We start from the raw sequence: 13,313 nt of genomic DNA on the forward strand, positions 1-13,313 counted from the left end.
CAGTATTTCCCATATATCAGGTACTGTTTACATTCAAGAGTTTCCAGACTGTAGAATTAGACAAACATCCTTTCCTCATGAAATTTACATTTCACTGGGGGAGCCCCCAAAAAAAAAAAAAACACCCATAGTTAAACATATAAAATGTCAGATAGTGATAAGGATAAAAAAAAAAAAAAAAAAAAAAACCATGGTTTAGTGGGTTTGAAGTGAGCAAAGAGGTGCTTTTCAGGTGGAATGTTCAGGAAAGGCATTTTTGACCAGGTGTCACTTGTCACATGCATGAGGAACCCAGTAAAGAAAGGGGTGAGCTTTGGGGTGAGCACAAATGATGAGACAGGAGCATGCCAGTCATGCTAACAGACTGCAAGTAAACCCCTGGGGATGGGGCAGAGTGAATGTGGAGAGAAGAAGTTCAACATCAATTCAGGAGGAAAGGGGGAAGATCGTGAAGCTTCTCATGGGGTAAGGGTGGTAAGGATCTGACCTTTATTTTTAGTTTAATGGGAAACCAGTTTAGGGCTGTGAAAAAGTAAGTGACATTCAGTCTACTTAACAGGATCCCACTGCCTTCTCTGTGGAGAACAAATCAAAGGGGTTCAAGGGCAGAAGGAGAGCACCAAGGAGTAGCTCAGGCGAGGAGTGATGCTGGCTTGGGTAAGGATGGTGGAGATAGTGAGAAGTGGATATATGGATATTCACTGGTTATATTCTGTACTGGATATATTCTATAGCCAACTGGAAATCAGTATCTCAAATTATGGAACAAATATTTAACATGAATGTGTGGGAATGATGAATTGTTGAAATAAGTGATTCAAAGTTAGAGCCAGAAAGTCATATCATTTAAATGGTTATAAACAGATAAAACTCAGTTTCAGTTCCTAAATGGGAAGTATTCAAAGAAACAAAAATGATGTTTTGTGTTTCTTTGGTTCCTTGTTAAAAAGTTATAAATCTTCTGTACAACTCCTAATTTGCAGTTGCAAAAGTGAAGTCTTTCAAAACCAAGGAAGTAAGGAGTTCTATTGTGGCTCAGCTGGTTAAGAACCTGACATAGTGTCCATGAGGATGTGGGTTTGATCCCTAGCCTCGTTCAGTGGGCTAAGGATCTAGCATTGCTGCAAGCTGTGACATAGGTCACAGATGTAACTTGGATTCAGTGTTGCTGTGGCTGTGGTGTAAGCCGGCTGCAGTTGCAGCTCCCTAGCCTGGGAACTTCCCTATGTCACAGGTGCAGACATGAAAAAAAACAAAAACAAAAAACAAAAAAAAACCAACCTTCCCCCCCAAAATAACAAAAAAGCCCCAAAGAAGTAAGACTTTATGCTATATTTCTAAATATACTAACAATATATTGGTTTAAAACGATAGTGAATTATGATATTGAGACTGTCACTAGGATGGTTAAGAAAGTCAGTGATGTTAAGAAAGCAAAAGCATTTTTACTTCATACAACCTAAAACATAGCTTAGGTTACCAAGAAATAATAAAAATGTTTAGGAAATATCTGATAGATGTGGTTTTGGAGAGAAAAATACTCTGGGATTTGTGTAATTTTTAGATGACATAGTATATCTTTGGATAGCATATGTATATGTTAGCAGTAAGCAAAATAATGACAAATGAGGTTTTCCTGGCTTTCTGGTTAAAAAGGATAATGCAGCTAAGTTTAATTGTGATGGGACATTTTGCTAGCAGGACCTTAAACTTCCATGAATCATTGTGAGAGATCGTATAAAAGAAAAATATGAAAGCTGTAAGAATGATCAAACTTTCACATTATTCTTAGAGAAAAAGAAAATGTTGGCCTAAAGGAAAAAAAAAAAAAACTTTAAGAAATGTGTTTGGGTTTTCTAAATTACTGCCAATAGCATCCTTTACATCATTTTTAAGTTTGGAATGAACATATAGTCTTATCCTGGATCACAATTGTTTAAATTTGAAACCAGAATTGTTCTGAAACATTTTATTTGAATGCTATTTTAGGGAACAATTCTCTTCTTCCCCACTCAAACCTTCATGATCCGTCATAATAGGAAATTCAACTCCTTCAGAATAATTTCAACAACTTGCAGCCTCCTTCGCTGCCCTCACAATCATTCTTCTCCAAGGGAGGGCAGTGGCATCAAAGAATAAGACTGAAAAAATGTGATGCACATGGCTTGAACCTTCTTTTCACACACTGTCCACTGTCTCCTCTCTTCCTTGTACAATAATATCCTAATAAAAGTCTGTACATTGGTCACCAATAAGGGAATGTTTTGGGAGTAGGAAGCCCACTTGGCCATTTGCCCAAGTCATGACCTCCATTCAAACAACACTATGGTTCATTGCCATTGATTTGATACCTGGGACTATCTTCCAATTGGCTCAGATCTCAAGGTGAGGGTAGTAGTTAATTTCATATGTCAGATTGGCTTGGCCATGTACCCACATATGTGATCAAACATTCTACTGATGTTTCTGTGGGAGGGGTGTTTTTAGATGAAATTAACATTTAAAATGGTGAACTTTGAGTAAAGCAGAATGCCCTCTTTAATGTGGGTAGGCTACATCCAATCAGTTGAAGGTCTGACTAGGACAAAATACTGACCTCTCCTGAGCAAGAGGGAATTCTACAGCAATCTTTCACACCTGCACTAAAACACTGGTTCTTCCTTGGGTCTGTAACCTGATGACCTTTGGACTTGAACTATAGCATCGACCTGCTGGTCCACAATTCAGATTTTGGATTTGTTAGCCTCCTTAATTGCTGATCCAATTCCTTAAAATTATGTGTGTGTGTGTGTGTGTGTGTGTGTGTGCACGTGTGTGTGTGTGTGTGTGTGTGGATAGATAGATAGATAGATAGATAGATAGATAGATAGATAGATACAAGGAAAGAAAGAAAGAAGGGAAGGAAGGAAGGAAGGAAGGAGGAAAGAAGGAAAGAAAGAGATATAGCTCCCACTGGTTTTGTTTCTCTAGAGAAGCCTGACTAATAACAATATGATAGAAGGATTTAAATAATTATAATTCCTTATATCTCAACAGATATTATCTTCAAAGTATCCATAAAACAATTCATTGCTTATACTATAACTTAAATAACCGTTTCTGGAATCTTCTACATGAAGTTTTCAACAATTTGTAGTTATTCTTATGGGACCTCATGCCTTCATTTCAAGGGCAAATTAAGTAGCCTTTGTCCCAAAACATGTTGTCTTGCTAAAGTGATTCAGCTAGATCATGGAGCGAAAGAATTACCCCTTTTGCTAAACTTTTGCTTTGTTCACACTTATCTTCATTTAAAAATTTGGCAATGCATTAGGATTACTTAACTGGTTACTTATAATCAGAAAAGCCTAACTTAAAGAAATATAGTGAGAATCAAGTTGAAGAGATGTACTAAAATTCAACATTTGAAATTCTTACATTTAGAACTTGAAGTTGCTATTTTAATTCTGAAAACACCCCACACTTTAAAGCGAATTGTATTTTGGATTTAAGCTCTAGGTGAAATTTATTTATTTTTTTCCAGCTTTAAAGACTATCAGGGCCCAACAGAAATAGAGATTAATGGGCAGTGGTGGTTTTATGAATACAAATATATATATAATATTTTACAATGCCCAAATTGTGATGAGTCAACAATGAGTTATAGCAAGTTGCAAAAGAATGAAACACTTCAGGTGATTGAATATTCATGAAACTGCACTTACAGAAAACTCTCATAAACCCATATTCACTACAAAGTTCAGCCACTGCAGTCAAATGGGTTGAATTCTCAGGTTTTCCTGAATCCTATTATCTTTTAATTAGCATGTGTCATAAATGCTGTAAATGACTCAAGAAGTAGGTTTTTTGTTTGTTTATTTGTTTTGTCTTTTTGCTATTTCTTTGGGCCGCTCCCGCGGCATATGGAGGTTCCCAGGCTAGGGGTCTAATAGCAGCTGTAGCCACTGGCCTACGCCAGAGTCACAGCAACCCGGGATCTGAGCCACGTCTGCAACCGACACCACAGCGCACGGCAACGCCAGATCATTAACCCACTGAGAAAGGGCAGGGACCGAACCCGCAACCTCATGGTTCCTAGTCGGGTTCGTTAACCACTGTGCCACGATGGGAGCGCCCGGTTTTTTGTTTGTTTACTTGTCTGTTTATTTAAGGGCAACACCTGTGGCATATGGAGGTTCCCAGGCTAGGGGTCGAATCCGAGCTGTAGCTACAGCCTAAGCCATAGCCTTAGCAACACAGGATCTGAGCCACATCTGTTACTTACACAACAGCTCATGGTAAAGCCGGATCCTTAACCCACTGATCTAGGCCAGGGATTGAACCTCCGTCCTCATGGACACTAGTCGGTTTTGTTACCACAGAGCCAAAATGGGAACTCCTTTTTCATTTGTTTTTTGAACCTCCATGTGGAACCAAACAGGAACTCAATCAACATCTGTTGAATGTATGTTTGCTGGTGACAATACCCACATATTTTTCTATCTGTGTTAGCAAGCGGTGCACTGAATGTCATTTCACTCATTCTAAATGATCGATTCTGCCACCCAAGCAGAAACACAATGAGCTAATGCAGATGAATTTAAGAAGCCTTTGAGGACCTCTCTGCCATGGAATGTTGCCTGATAGAACTCAATACTGCATACTGTCAGATATGAATTATTCACTGACTCTTCACTCCTATATCATTACACCTTTCATTCTGCTGTGTCTGCACAGATAGGATTGATTCACACATCATACCCTGTACCATTTATAATCGGGAAGACTGGAAACAGTTTTGCAGAGAAGAAAAACATGTAAGAATACACTTAGGATAACCACGCTGGTAATTGGTTCTCCAATTCTCAACTAAGGAAGAGAAGCACTGGAAGAAAGAAAAAAAAAATGTTCTGCTTTTTGTCAAAATATTCACTATTTATGAAATAATTCCAATATAGAAACACCTATTTTCAAAAAACTTAAGACTAAGAATCAATTTGTGAAATCTTACACCACATGTTCCAAAATAGGATATTTTGCTGGCAATGATTGTAAAGCACTGGCTTGGAAAATCTACACGTAGAATCATTCCAACCATGGAAATGTATGAATTAAGAACACTGTTCTGAATTAATTAGTCTGTGTGTATGTGTGTGTGCATGTGTGTGTGTGTTGTTTAGTGTTTCCCATGGGAAATAAATTATGACTACAGAATTAGATATACATACATCCATGATTACACAAAGCAAAGTAAAACATATCAAATCAGAAGTGAGAAAATGTAGGAGTCTCATTGTGGCACCTCGGAAACGAACCCATATAGTATCCATGAGGATATGGGGTTTATCCCTGGCTTTGCTCAATGGGTCAAGGATCTGGCATTGCTGTGAGCAGTTGAGTAGGTCGCAGATGTGGCTCGGATCTGGTGTTGCTTCGACTGTAGCGTAGGCTGGCAGCTGCAGCTCCAATTCGACCCCTAGTCTGTGAACTTCCGTATGCTGTGGGTGTGGCCCTAAAAAGCACAAAAAAAGGAAAAAAGAAAAAGAAGTGAGAAAATGTAGATCCCTGCTACCTCTTCTTTAATTTCCTGTTTATACAAATAAATAACTATTTATTGAAGAATTACTATGTGCCATGCATATTGCGAAGAACTGGGAATAGAATGGTGAATAAGATAGATACGGTGCTTGCTTTCTGAAGCTTGGGGTCTCCCTGATTATAGCATATACTTAACCTAGTATATCTTCTTATAATTTATTTTTACAAAGTTGTAGAAAGTGCTACAATCTTTCACATAGTGATTGTAGAGCAAATACATATTGAGTGAATACAAGGAATTCCCAAAAACTTAAGGCTGTAGGAATAACTTTAGTTTTTAAAATTTCAATGTTAATATGTTTGTAAATGCTAATGAGAATATGATTATTTATGCTATTATGTGGTGTGTGCAACACTCATAGAAATTTCAATAAGGATTCCAATTTAAGGTGAATAAGTGATGCACCAGAGGTGCAAAGATATTTATGATATTAATTTGAAGCTAAATCATAAACAAAATCATATATATCTGGCTGGGAGGGGACATAACCCAAGCAGAAAGGGGAACTCCCACAGGTCTATCTCTACGAGCATTTAAAAGAAATGAATATGTTCTTAGGGTGAAAATCTGCTCCTGGAAGATGTGCACTGTAATATTTTATTACCACAGTTTATCACAAAAGATAAATAGACTGGATACTGAAGTGGTTATAGATTTCACTGAAACACACAGTACCTGCCTGAGGCAAATATTTTGTGCTTAACCTGTGGGAAAGAGGAGTGAGATAACAGCAGAAATGCTAACTGACCACCTGGCAGGTGCTCCTGCTCCAACTCTTCTGCTCCTTCAGCTTCACCACCTGCAGCCCCATTGGTATTTTTTCTGTCACCTAAATGTTCTATGTTCCTGCTTACCAAAGGGCCCTTGCAAATGCTGCGGCCCCTTGCAAAAATGTTCTTTCCATCCTCCCCCTTTTCTTCAACCAGGTAACTCTTAACCATCCTTCAGATCTCTTATTTCCCCTGGTACCCAGTCCTTAACTGCATTGATTATGGAGAATTTGATAATGTCTACAACCCTGGATTAACCCTATATTAATTTGTACCAAAGTGTAATCAGATATTTAGAAGGAAATTTATGCTTTTTGGAAATTACTTAACAATTGACAATATTCTAAAAAAAACCCCCAAAATTGTAGCAAAACCCATGACCAGCACTGATGATCAATAAAAATAGCAATTGGAGGAATTATGGTGGACTGACTTTCTTCAGCTCCCCCATTTTGTTCTTTACTCCTTGATTAATTCTGTGTTTACCTGGCCCTTCACCTTCTACCCGACCTCACAAGAGTGGTTAAGATTGTGAGCTTGAGAGGGTGACAGACCTGAGTTTCAGGAATGGTTCTCTCAATGTATTCTACCCCATAACTTCCCTACCTCCCAGCCTCCTAAAATACAAAGTAGAAATAAATATTCCACTTCATGGTTCTTGTGAATCTTTAATGAGGTAATGTATGTAAATTGCCTAGCATGTTTTTGGCACTAGTTAAGATTCAACAAATAGTAGTGAGGGCTTTTTTTTTTTTTGTATTATTATTATTACACTTGTCTTAATTTCTGTTCCTCTTGTCTTGATTACAGATTTGGCTTTTCTAATTTCCAGTCTTCCTGGAGGCATAGTGTTTCTAAACTCTTTTTGATCACAGGTGCTCCAGGTAACAGGCTATGCATGCTGCCATGCTCAGCTTAGGTTTCCTTGGGCCCTCGATTTATACAATCTTCCTTCTTTCTTTGCCTTGCTTTTACCTCATTCGACTGTAGCTATACAGTGTGTATTTTTGTAAGCTGCTTTCCAGCCTTTCTGAAATAGAGTGGGTACTCGCCCAAACTCCTAACCTCACTTAGCACACCTGCTGATGTCTGGGGTCCCCTCTCCAGGACAAGGGAGAGATGAGGGAAATGCCAGGTTTCCTTTAGGAGGCACTGGCTGTGGGTAAAATCATGCCATGCCAGGCCTTCTTCCTTTGCCTTTGGTCTTTTCTCTTGGTTCCTATGTGCTTTCCTACTGCTCTGAGACAGTCCGTCAAATCTGAACATCAAATTCATCAAAATCTTGTTGAGAACACAATTATGTTTCAAGAGTTCTCTAATAGAGTTTCTGAATCCCATAAACAGAAAACTAGATGAGGATAATGTGCATCTTGAAACAATTGATCATTTGATGAGGATATTTTGGTGTATGAAAACAACCCAGGCAGAGAAGAATGTGAGGAGTCAGGGCCTCCTAGGAATTTTGAAACCGCATTTAATATTTCATAAATACATTTGGTCCTGGACCCTTCAGCACAAGCAATATTTCCTAGCCCTCAGAATAAGTCATCAGCCCTTAATAAGTCATATTTCAGAATAGCTTGAAGTGGAAGAATGATTATTTGCTTTCTTTTTACTTCTTACCTTGCTGTCTTGTCCTCATTTCTTAAAACCTCAACCCAGAGCTAGTGATTATCTGATGGTTTGGATCCTGTTTGTTTCTATAATTCTGGCTCAATAACCTGTTCTTCAACAGCAGATGTGTTTTCCTCAAACCATGTGAATGTTTGTTCTGGCCCCACTTTAGGGCAGCAGGCGCACTTGGTCACAGGGAGCTGGAGGAGAGGCTGCTCCCCTTGAAAGCAATAGCATGTTTCACCCTTTACAACCCTGGCGGGTTGCTGCCCACTGTTCTCTTATCATGCACATTCATTCCGGGCTGTCAACACATTGCCCTTTGCAGAGTAGAGACTATAATTTCTTAGAAATAAAAGCAGGAAGCAGAAATCAACCAGCAGGAAATTGAACTGAAGCACTGGAAAATGTGAAAGAAAATTGCATTATTTCTTCATTTTTAATACAATGAAAGAGCCAATCATGGGAAATAACATTCTTTTAGGGCCAACTAGGAAAAGGATGGCTATATAAAAGTATGAAGTCAGACTGTCAATCTCTAGAAATGATGATGACATATGGAGACAGACATGTGTCCCTTGGTTTATTCGCAGTTGTTAATTTTAGGCTGTTTCTGTGTAGTACAGCTTCTTTTTTTTCCTGACCCATTGAATCTGCTTTGTGAAAAATTCCTAGATACCGTGGAATAGTTATGAAAATTATAGTAAGACACATATTAAACAATAAAGTCTCTGCTAGATTCAGGTTAAAACTAAGATCTGCTCTGATTTGTCATTGCTTCAAGTGAATCATACATTTATAAACATGACAATTTGATAAGTATATGTAAATAGCTAAATAATACATACATACCTATGTCTACAACTATATAGAGATCTTTTATTTATTTACTCGTTTACTTTGCTTTTCAGGGCCACACTCACAGCATATGGATGTTCCCAGACTAGGGATCGAGTAGGAGCTACAGCTGCTGGCCCACACAACAGCCACAGAAATGCAGAATCCAAGCTGTGTCTGTGACCTACACCACAGCTCATGGCAATGCCAGATCCTTAACCCACTGATCCTCGCCAGGGATCGAACCTGCAACCTCATGGTTCCTAGTTGGATTCATTTCCACTGTGTTACAACGGGAACTTGGAGATCTTTTTACAGATACTAGCATGCACTTATAGATCTCATAATATGAGTAATCAGACAAATGTTAGGCTAAACTCCTAGTCATGTTTTCATACATTTTTCCTATGCTAAAAAAGAAACTTTTTATTGGCAATTCGGAAGATATTAAGCTTAATTATCTACTTTTGAGATACACCTGGGGGTGTGTGAGAGGTGAGGGGATGGAATAGAAGATCTCCATACATTTTTGTTTAAATGAACTCAAAAAATTTTACTTTCAAAACGGGTCCTCATTTTACAAAGTCCAAACTCTTAGCTTAGACATAAGGTCCTTATGATCCAGCTCCTGTTTTCTGCCCAGGCATTCTGGCAAAAGGGGAACCGTTTGCTCTAAGCACAACCTGAAATCTTCAAAACCTGAAATGCTATTTCATACTCTTCCCACATATTTTTATGCATAAGATGCTTCTTTTCCAAAATTTTTTTTTTGCATAGGTCACTTGGAATTGTAATTCAAAATTAATCTTTTGATTTTAATATTCCTCACATGTACATCTCTTATATTTTCTAGTATCTTCCTCCCTTGCTAGAAGAAGAGTTCCTGGAGTTCCAGGAGTGTGGTCTAAATGACCTTATGTTGCTATGCCTGGTCCAGGCCTGGCCCATAGAAAAGGCTCAATGAGTATTTGCAGAGTGAAAGAACAAATGAGAGCTTGACTTTGAGCATCCCATCTTCCCTCCCACTGGCCAGTAGTGCTTTTAACAACCTCTGATGCTTGTTAACATAGACAAAGTAAATTCTGGATATATACATATATATATATATATATATATATATATATATATACTTCGTTATGAATAAAGGAATAAATATGTGATTGCATTTAGTCAAGAGTCACAGGAGGAAGGACTATGACATGACTGAGAAACTGAAAGATAGGGCAGCCAGTCTACCACTGAGGCGAAGGAAGTGTCAGCATGGGGAGGGCTGGAAAGAAAGAGAAAACCCTCTTAGGTATTGCTGCTTTCTTCTTAGTCAGCCTTACTCCTGGACATGTATTTCACGTTTAAACATGCGTATTTGGAGTTCCCATAAAGGCATAGCAAAAAGGAATCCGACTAGGAACCATGAGATTGTGGGTTTGATCTCTGGCCTCACTCAGTCGGTTAAAAATCTGGCAGTGCCGTGGCTGTGGTGTAGGCCAGCAGCTGTAGCTCCGATTTGACCCCTAGCCCGGGAACATCCATATGTTGCGAGTGTGGCCCTAAAAAGCAATATGTATATATGAATCTATGAAGAATAAGCAAAAAGAAGATCAAATTTTTAATAATTAAGTCAAATTTAAAAACAAACTCACTCTGGTAACAATATGTAGAATATCAAAAGCTATGGTTTAGTGAGAAATTCAACTGTTTCACAATGATGGTAACTGGAAGATAAATACAATAGCCCTATACAACATGGCTCTCGATGCCCTGTATATGAAAAAGTCCCAATGTTTTATACTTTACCCCAAGGAACCTTATATTTCTGACCAAACTTAAATCTAACTTCCAGTATTCTGAGAAGGCCAAATGAAATTTCAGAAAGGGAAGAGGATTGATCACATAATATTAGATTCTGGAAAGGAAGATGGCTTGAACATTAAAAAGTGAAATTTTTAATGTTCCTAAATTATCTCAATACGGAAGAAAAAGGGAAACTTACATCAGGTCACAAGCATGATTGCAAAAGACCCACTCAAAGAACTCAGACCCACTCAAAGGAGCTCATCCTTCGAATAACTGGAAAAGAGGAAGCATGTGATTCAAGGGTGAATATAGATTCATAGTGGCCCTTGAGAGGAGTGTTGGGAAGTCAAAGAGACTTTCTAGGAGGCTGGAGGCTGTGGAAACTGAGTCAGATAGCCAAGAGCATAGTCTGGTGTTTCAGAATGTGAGGAGTGTTAAAGCTCTCTGAAGAATCCAATGATGGTGCAAAAAAGGTGGGCTCTTCACATTCATTTATCTTCTCTTCTGCTTGTGTTAAAAAATAAAATGAAAGGCAAAACAGTTATTCTCAAGTGGGGACTGAAATCCAAGATGAATTCATATGTTCTAAGTAGACCCTCCTCCCAGATACCCCCAGACACCCCTCCACTGTTTGCAGGGAATTCCAGCTCCTAGCCTAACTAGGTTAAATTAGAAACCTCAGAAATGCTAGAATCTTCGAGAAATTGCAGCAAATAATAGAGATAACAGAAATGCTAGAATCTTCGAGAAATTGCAGCAAATAATAGAGATAACAGACGGCTGGTGAAAAGCAAACTGCTATCTGGTTTTCCACCAAACCCTGAGTTTGATGCTGCTTACGGTGAGTATTTTAAAATAGATTATTAAAGGATGTCCTATGACCGCTTAAGATGAAATAATTATTACAAAGTTCTGGAGTTCCTTTTGTGGCTCGGTGGATACAAACCCGACTAGTATCCCTGGGGATGCCGGTTTGATCCCTGGGCTCACTCAGGATGCTGCATTGCTGACAGCTGCACCTCTGAATGAAACCCTAGCCTGGGAACTTCCATATGTTGCAGGTGCATCCCTATAAAGCAAAATAACAAAACAACAACAACAACAAAGATTTAGCATGGCTTGCCTGAGGAAAAAAATCATGAAAATAAGGCCTGCCTCCTTTTTGTCAGCAGTATGAGGCCCGCAGAGCATAGAAATTTATTCAACAATACTTAGATTGTATAAAGGAATCTGACCTAATTTTTCATTATTATGTGCACAAGCTAGAGAAAAATGTGTTTAGGTAAATTGTTAGATAAGTGAAACCACTGTAATTGAAGAGTTCAAATTAATGGATCCATATCATACTCTAGGGAATTTTCTGGTTGTGATTTGATTCAAGACTGTGAAGTTACTGAAAATATTTGTAAAACTTGCAGCAAACAAGGGATAAAAGGATCCGATTCCCCCAATTTCGGTAGACTATACTGATAGTCTATATCTGAATGTATTTCAGTCATAATTGTGAGATCCTACTTTTAGATTAAAAAACAAAAACAAAAGCCAAGAAGACCACTACAGAAGGGACAAGATGAGATTTCTTAGCAGCATCATAAGCCTTAGGGATTTGAGTGGACAGTAAATTTACTATGAATCACCAGAGAGATGTTACGGAGACACACGTGAAGATCTAGGTCCAGTACCTGGGAAGGGACCATCACACTCAGCTTTACTTTCTCAGACCATAGCAGGAATAAGGTAATACTCCTAGGGTTACATTTTATGAAGACTTTCAATTTGTAGGATGGGCAACCAGGATGGAAATCAACACCATATCTTATAAGGAATGGTTAATGAAATTGGGAATATCTGGCATGAAGGAAACTAATCTTTCTGGTGGCAGAGCAGGTTATATTTGGCCTCACTTACATGAAAGGTTTTCATGTGAAAGAGATGTTAGACTATCCTTTAGGGTCCCCAAACCTCAAATTAAGACACTTCGGTGGAAACTTAAAGAAGTTTCTTGGAGTTCCCATCATGGCTCAGTGGTAACAAACTGGCATAGTATCCATGAGGACATAGGTTCAATCCCTGGCCTCATTCAGTGGGTTAACAATCCAGCGTTGCTGTGACCTGTGGTGTAGGCGGTAGACATGGCTCAGATCCCATGTTGCCATGGCTGTGGCTGTGGCCAGCAACTGTAGCTCTGATTTGACCCTTAGCCTGGGAACTTCCATATGCCTCAGGTGCAGCCCTCAAAAGCAAAAGAAAAAAAAAAAGAAAGAAAAGTTTCTTGACCATTATCAAGGGGTTCTAAAATGATTTGCTTGCTTTCCTTAGAAGTATAAGATGAACTTCCAAATGAGGTGAGGTAGGAATTGAAGACAGAAAAGTTGAACTTCATGAGTCAACGTACTTTTTTTCTACTTTGAGAGTAGATGATTCTATGATTTGAGGAAATGTATTTTTATCCCTGTCCTATCTCATACTCTAAGTCACAGTTTAAAAGAAGAAAAAAAGAAAAGAAAAAAAAAAAGAAGATTAGAAGACATACCAGCCATGCAAACATGACTTTTAGGAAAGGGGATTTGAAGTCTCAAAATGTTCAGAAATATTAATACTTTTGTCAGCCACATCCTTCTAAAAGAAATCACCCCTTGAAACTTCACTTTCTGGAAAGACATCAGAAGAGATAGTTTGAGTTTCATGTCTCTAAATAGCTATTTCTTTTATGTATGAGT

General features: G+C 38.4%; 1 protein-coding gene across 9 annotated transcripts in view; it reads right to left on the reverse strand.

The window, feature by feature from the left end:
* Positions 1 to 13,313, reverse strand: part of GRIK1 (glutamate ionotropic receptor kainate type subunit 1) — a 419,248-nt gene that overhangs the window by 300,035 nt on the left and 105,900 nt on the right. The window lies entirely within an intron of this gene.

Source organism: Sus scrofa, chromosome 13, assembly GCF_000003025.6.
Source record: "Sus scrofa isolate TJ Tabasco breed Duroc chromosome 13, Sscrofa11.1, whole genome shotgun sequence".
Taxonomy (NCBI): domain Eukaryota; kingdom Metazoa; phylum Chordata; class Mammalia; order Artiodactyla; family Suidae; genus Sus; species Sus scrofa.